Here is a 5,992-nt window from a genome sequence, read left to right on the forward strand (position 1 = left end):
TTGCTCTGTCGTCTATACAGGGAGCGCCTGCAGATTTCCAGACACACTCACAGCTTTTAAATGTCAAATCAGAATGTACAAAGTGGCTATAAGGATCACAAATGTAGTGCAGTAAAAATATTAATATTTACTGTTGAAATGTAGAATACGTTAGCATAAAATTGAAAAGAAAATGATCGATGAGCTTAGGAATGATGAAAGCCATCATTTAACTGGATTTGTGTCATTTCTATACCGGCAAGTCATGATCTAGCTATATCCTTCCCACCCTGTCGGTGTCCACTGAAAGCAGCAGCGCCCTCTGCTTTTGTAAAGAGGAGTGAAAAAGCTTACAGCACCTGGTATTCCCAGGCGGTCTCCCATCCAAGTACTGACCAGGCCCGACCCTGCTTAGCTTCCGAGATCAGACGAGATCGGGCGTGTTCAGGGTGGTATGGCCGTAAGCAAATATTGTGCCTACCAAAGGTCCTTTTAAAGATACTATATCACCACGCTTTGCTCTGTCGTCTATACAGGGAGCGCCTGCAGATTTCCAGACACACTCACAGCTTTTAAATGTCAAATCAGAATGTACAAAGTGGCTATAAGGATCACAAATGTAGTGCAGTAAAAATATTAATATTTACTGTTGAAATGTAGAATACGTTAGCATAAAATTGAAAAGAAAATGATCGATGAGCTTAGGAATGATGAAAGCCATCATTTAACTGGATTTGTGTCATTTCTATACCGGCAAGTCATGATCTAGCTATATCCTTCCCACCCTGTCGGTGTCCACTGAAAAAGCAGCAGCGCCCTCTGCTTTTTGTAAAGAGGAGTGAAAAAAGCTTACAGCACCTGGTATTCCCAGGCGGTCTCCCATCCAAGTACTGACCAGGCCCGACCCTGCTTAGCTTCCGAGATCAGACGAGATCGGGCGTGTTCAGGGTGGTATGGCCGTAAGCAAATATTGTGCCTACCAAAGGTCCTTTTAAAGATACTATATCACCACGCTTTGCTCTGTCGTCTATACAGGGAGCGCCTGCAGATTTCCAGACACACTCACAGCTTTTAAATGTCAAATCAGAATGTACAAAGTGGCTATAAGGATCACAAATGTAGTGCAGTAAAAATATTAATATTTACTGTTGAAATGTAGAATACGTTAGCATAAAATTGAAAAGAAAATGATCGATGAGCTTAGGAATGATGAAAGCCATCATTTAACTGGATTTGTGTCATTTCTATACCGGCAAGTCATGATCTAGCTATATCCTTCCCACCCTGTCGGTGTCCACTGAAAAAGCAGCAGCGCCCTCTGCTTTTTGTAAAGAGGAGTGAAAAAAGCTTACAGCACCTGGTATTCCCAGGCGGTCTCCCATCCAAGTACTGACCAGGCCCGACCCTGCTTAGCTTCCGAGATCAGACGAGATCGGGCGTGTTCAGGGTGGTATGGCCGTAAGCAAATATTGTGCCTACCAAAGGTCCTTTTAAAGATACTATATCACCACGCTTTGCTCTGTCGTCTATACAGGGAGCGCCTGCAGATTTCCAGACACACTCACAGCTTTTAAATGTCAAATCAGAATGTACAAAGTGGCTATAAGGATCACAAATGTAGTGCAGTAAAAATATTAATATTTACTGTTGAAATGTAGAATACGTTAGCATAAAATTGAAAAGAAAATGATCGATGAGCTTAGGAATGATGAAAGCCATCATTTAACTGGATTTGTGTCATTTCTATACCGGCAAGTCATGATCTAGCTATATCCTTCCCACCCTGTCGGTGTCCACTGAAAAAGCAGCAGCGCCCTCTGCTTTTTGTAAAGAGGAGTGAAAAAGCTTACAGCACCTGGTATTCCCAGGCGGTCTCCCATCCAAGTACTGACCAGGCCCGACCCTGCTTAGCTTCCGAGATCAGACGAGATCGGGCGTGTTCAGGGTGGTATGGCCGTAAGCAAATATTGTGCCTACCAAAGGTCCTTTTAAAGATACTATATCACCACGCTTTGCTCTGTCGTCTATACAGGGAGCGCCTGCAGATTTCCAGACACACTCACAGCTTTTAAATGTCAAATCAGAATGTACAAAGTGGCTATAAGGATCACAAATGTAGTGCAGTAAAAATATTAATATTTACTGTTGAAATGTAGAATACGTTAGCATAAAATTGAAAAGAAAATGATCGATGAGCTTAGGAATGATGAAAGCCATCATTTAACTGGATTTGTGTCATTTCTATACCGGCAAGTCATGATCTAGCTATATCCTTCCCACCCTGTCGGTGTCCACTGAAAAAGCAGCAGCGCCCTCTGCTTTTTGTAAAGAGGAGTGAAAAAAGCTTACAGCACCTGGTATTCCCAGGCGGTCTCCCATCCAAGTACTGACCAGGCCCGACCCTGCTTAGCTTCCGAGATCAGACGAGATCGGGCGTGTTCAGGGTGGTATGGCCGTAAGCAAATATTGTGCCTACCAAAGGTCCTTTTAAAGATACTATATCACCACGCTTTGCTCTGTCGTCTATACAGGGAGCGCCTGCAGATTTCCAGACACACTCACAGCTTTTAAATGTCAAATCAGAATGTACAAAGTGGCTATAAGGATCACAAATGTAGTGCAGTAAAAATATTAATATTTACTGTTGAAATGTAGAATACGTTAGCATAAAATTGAAAAGAAAATGATCGATGAGCTTAGGAATGATGAAAGCCATCATTTAACTGGATTTGTGTCATTTCTATACCGGCAAGTCATGATCTAGCTATATCCTTCCCACCCTGTCGGTGTCCACTGAAAAAGCAGCAGCGCCCTCTGCTTTTTGTAAAGAGGAGTGAAAAAGCTTACAGCACCTGGTATTCCCAGGCGGTCTCCCATCCAAGTACTGACCAGGCCCGACCCTGCTTAGCTTCCGAGATCAGACGAGATCGGGCGTGTTCAGGGTGGTATGGCCGTAAGCAAATATTGTGCCTACCAAAGGTCCTTTTAAAGATACTATATCACCACGCTTTGCTCTGTCGTCTATACAGGGAGCGCCTGCAGATTTCCAGACACACTCACAGCTTTTAAATGTCAAATCAGAATGTACAAAGTGGCTATAAGGATCACAAATGTAGTGCAGTAAAAATATTAATATTTACTGTTGAAATGTAGAATACGTTAGCATAAAATTGAAAAGAAAATGATCGATGAGCTTAGGAATGATGAAAGCCATCATTTAACTGGATTTGTGTCATTTCTATACCGGCAAGTCATGATCTAGCTATATCCTTCCCACCCTGTCGGTGTCCACTGAAAAAGCAGCAGCGCCTCTGCTTTTTGTAAAGAGGAGTGAAAAAGCTTACAGCACCTGGTATTCCCAGGCGGTCTCCCATCCAAGTACTGACCAGGCCCGACCCTGCTTAGCTTCCGAGATCAGACGAGATCGGGCGTGTTCAGGGTGGTATGGCCGTAAGCAAATATTGTGCCTACCAAAGGTCCTTTTAAAGATACTATATCACCACGCTTTGCTCTGTCGTCTATACAGGGAGCGCCTGCAGATTTCCAGACACACTCACAGCTTTTAAATGTCAAATCAGAATGTACAAAGTGGCTATAAGGATCACAAATGTAGTGCAGTAAAAATATTAATATTTACTGTTGAAATGTAGAATACGTTAGCATAAAATTGAAAAGAAAATGATCGATGAGCTTAGGAATGATGAAAGCCATCATTTAACTGGATTTGTGTCATTTCTATACCGGCAAGTCATGATCTAGCTATATCCTTCCCACCCTGTCGGTGTCCACTGAAAAAGCAGCAGCGCCCTCTGCTTTTTGTAAAGAGGAGTGAAAAAAGCTTACAGCACCTGGTATTCCCAGGCGGTCTCCCATCCAAGTACTGACCAGGCCCGACCCTGCTTAGCTTCCGAGATCAGACGAGATCGGGCGTGTTCAGGGTGGTATGGCCGTAAGCAAATATTGTGCCTACCAAAGGTCCTTTTAAAGATACTATATCACCACGCTTTGCTCTGTCGTCTATACAGGGAGCGCCTGCAGATTTCCAGACACACTCACAGCTTTTAAATGTCAAATCAGAATGTACAAAGTGGCTATAAGGATCACAAATGTAGTGCAGTAAAAATATTAATATTTACTGTTGAAATGTAGAATACGTTAGCATAAAATTGAAAAGAAAATGATCGATGAGCTTAGGAATGATGAAAGCCATCATTTAACTGGATTTGTGTCATTTCTATACCGGCAAGTCATGATCTAGCTATATCCTTCCCACCCTGTCGGTGTCCACTGAAAAAGCAGCAGCGCCCTCTGCTTTTTGTAAAGAGGAGTGAAAAAGCTTACAGCACCTGGTATTCCCAGGCGGTCTCCCATCCAAGTACTGACCAGGCCCGACCCTGCTTAGCTTCCGAGATCAGACGAGATCGGGCGTGTTCAGGGTGGTATGGCCGTAAGCAAATATTGTGCCTACCAAAGGTCCTTTTAAAGATACTATATCACCACGCTTTGCTCTGTCGTCTATACAGGGAGCGCCTGCAGATTTCCAGACACACTCACAGCTTTTAAATGTCAAATCAGAATGTACAAAGTGGCTATAAGGATCACAAATGTAGTGCAGTAAAAATATTAATATTTACTGTTGAAATGTAGAATACGTTAGCATAAAATTGAAAAGAAAATGATCGATGAGCTTAGGAATGATGAAAGCCATCATTTAACTGGATTTGTGTCATTTCTATACCGGCAAGTCATGATCTAGCTATATCCTTCCCACCCTGTCGGTGTCCACTGAAAAAGCAGCAGCGCCCTCTGCTTTTTGTAAAGAGGAGTGAAAAAGCTTACAGCACCTGGTATTCCCAGGCGGTCTCCCATCCAAGTACTGACCAGGCCCGACCCTGCTTAGCTTCCGAGATCAGACGAGATCGGGCGTGTTCAGGGTGGTATGGCCGTAAGCAAATATTGTGCCTACCAAAGGTCCTTTTAAAGATACTATATCACCACGCTTTGCTCTGTCGTCTATACAGGGAGCGCCTGCAGATTTCCAGACACACTCACAGCTTTTAAATGTCAAATCAGAATGTACAAAGTGGCTATAAGGATCATTAAATGTAGTGCAGTAAAAATATTAATATTTACTGTTGAAATGTAGAATACGTTAGCATAAAATTGAAAAGAAAATGATCGATGAGCTTAGGAATGATGAAAGCCATCATTTAACTGGATTTGTGTCATTTCTATACCGGCAAGTCATGATCTAGCTATATCCTTCCCACCCTGTCGGTGTCCACTGAAAAAGCAGCAGCGCCCTCTGCTTTTTGTAAAGAGGAGTGAAAAAGCTTACAGCACCTGGTATTCCCAGGCGGTCTCCCCATCCAAGTACTGACCAGGCCCGACCCTGCTTAGCTTCCGAGATCAGACGAGATCGGGCGTGTTCAGGGTGGTATGGCCGTAAGCAAATATTGTGCCTACCAAAGGTCCTTTTAAAGATACTATATCACCACGCTTTGCTCTGTCGTCTATACAGGGAGCGCCTGCAGATTTCCAGACACACTCACAGCTTTTAAATGTCAAATCAGAATGTACAAAGTGGCTATAAGGATCACAAATGTAGTGCAGTAAAAATATTAATATTTACTGTTGAAATGTAGAATACGTTAGCATAAAATTGAAAAGAAAATGATCGATGAGCTTAGGAATGATGAAAGCCATCATTTAACTGGATTTGTGTCATTTCTATACCGGCAAGTCATGATCTAGCTATATCCTTCCCACCCTGTCGGTGTCCACTGAAAAGCAGCAGCGCCTCTGCTTTTTGTAAAGAGGAGTGAAAAAGCTTACAGCACCTGGTATTCCCAGGCGGTCTCCCATCCAAGTACTGACCAGGCCCGACCCTGCTTAGCTTCCCGAGATCAGACGAGATCGGGCGTGTTCAGGGTGGTATGGCCGTAAGCAAATATTGTGCCTACCAAAGGTCCTTTTAAAGATACTATATCACCACGCTTTGCTCTGTCGTCTA

At 43.2% G+C, this 5,992-nt stretch overlaps 12 non-coding genes across 12 annotated transcripts; all 12 read right to left on the reverse strand.

Moving 5' to 3' along the window:
* Positions 1–326: 326 nt before the first annotated feature.
* LOC129117080 (5S ribosomal RNA) lies at positions 327–445 on the reverse strand. Its single transcript, XR_008533776.1, has one exon. It is a non-coding gene; the product is annotated as a 5S ribosomal RNA (ribosomal RNA).
* A 380-nt stretch (positions 446–825) lies between these two features.
* On the reverse strand, positions 826–944 carry LOC129117088 (5S ribosomal RNA). The gene has a single exon (XR_008533784.1). It is a non-coding gene; the product is annotated as a 5S ribosomal RNA (ribosomal RNA).
* A 380-nt stretch (positions 945–1,324) lies between these two features.
* LOC129117089 (5S ribosomal RNA) lies at positions 1,325–1,443 on the reverse strand. The gene has a single exon (XR_008533785.1). It is a non-coding gene; the product is annotated as a 5S ribosomal RNA (ribosomal RNA).
* A 379-nt stretch (positions 1,444–1,822) lies between these two features.
* On the reverse strand, positions 1,823–1,941 carry LOC129117090 (5S ribosomal RNA). Its single transcript, XR_008533786.1, has one exon. It is a non-coding gene; the product is annotated as a 5S ribosomal RNA (ribosomal RNA).
* Positions 1,942–2,321: 380 nt separating this feature from the next.
* On the reverse strand, positions 2,322–2,440 carry LOC129117091 (5S ribosomal RNA). Its single transcript, XR_008533787.1, has one exon. It is a non-coding gene; the product is annotated as a 5S ribosomal RNA (ribosomal RNA).
* Positions 2,441–2,819: 379 nt separating this feature from the next.
* Positions 2,820–2,938, reverse strand: LOC129117081 (5S ribosomal RNA). Its single transcript, XR_008533777.1, has one exon. It is a non-coding gene; the product is annotated as a 5S ribosomal RNA (ribosomal RNA).
* Positions 2,939–3,316: 378 nt separating this feature from the next.
* Positions 3,317–3,435, reverse strand: LOC129117082 (5S ribosomal RNA). The gene has a single exon (XR_008533778.1). It is a non-coding gene; the product is annotated as a 5S ribosomal RNA (ribosomal RNA).
* Positions 3,436–3,815: 380 nt separating this feature from the next.
* On the reverse strand, positions 3,816–3,934 carry LOC129117083 (5S ribosomal RNA). The gene has a single exon (XR_008533779.1). It is a non-coding gene; the product is annotated as a 5S ribosomal RNA (ribosomal RNA).
* A 379-nt stretch (positions 3,935–4,313) lies between these two features.
* Positions 4,314–4,432, reverse strand: LOC129117084 (5S ribosomal RNA). The gene has a single exon (XR_008533780.1). It is a non-coding gene; the product is annotated as a 5S ribosomal RNA (ribosomal RNA).
* Positions 4,433–4,811: 379 nt separating this feature from the next.
* Positions 4,812–4,930, reverse strand: LOC129117085 (5S ribosomal RNA). Its single transcript, XR_008533781.1, has one exon. It is a non-coding gene; the product is annotated as a 5S ribosomal RNA (ribosomal RNA).
* A 380-nt stretch (positions 4,931–5,310) lies between these two features.
* On the reverse strand, positions 5,311–5,430 carry LOC129117087 (5S ribosomal RNA). The gene has a single exon (XR_008533783.1). It is a non-coding gene; the product is annotated as a 5S ribosomal RNA (ribosomal RNA).
* Positions 5,431–5,807: 377 nt separating this feature from the next.
* On the reverse strand, positions 5,808–5,927 carry LOC129117086 (5S ribosomal RNA). Its single transcript, XR_008533782.1, has one exon. It is a non-coding gene; the product is annotated as a 5S ribosomal RNA (ribosomal RNA).
* Between the last annotated feature and the right edge of the window lie 65 nt (positions 5,928–5,992).

Source organism: Anoplopoma fimbria, unplaced genomic scaffold, assembly GCF_027596085.1.
Source record: "Anoplopoma fimbria isolate UVic2021 breed Golden Eagle Sablefish unplaced genomic scaffold, Afim_UVic_2022 Un_contig_13421_pilon_pilon, whole genome shotgun sequence".
Taxonomy (NCBI): domain Eukaryota; kingdom Metazoa; phylum Chordata; class Actinopteri; order Perciformes; family Anoplopomatidae; genus Anoplopoma; species Anoplopoma fimbria.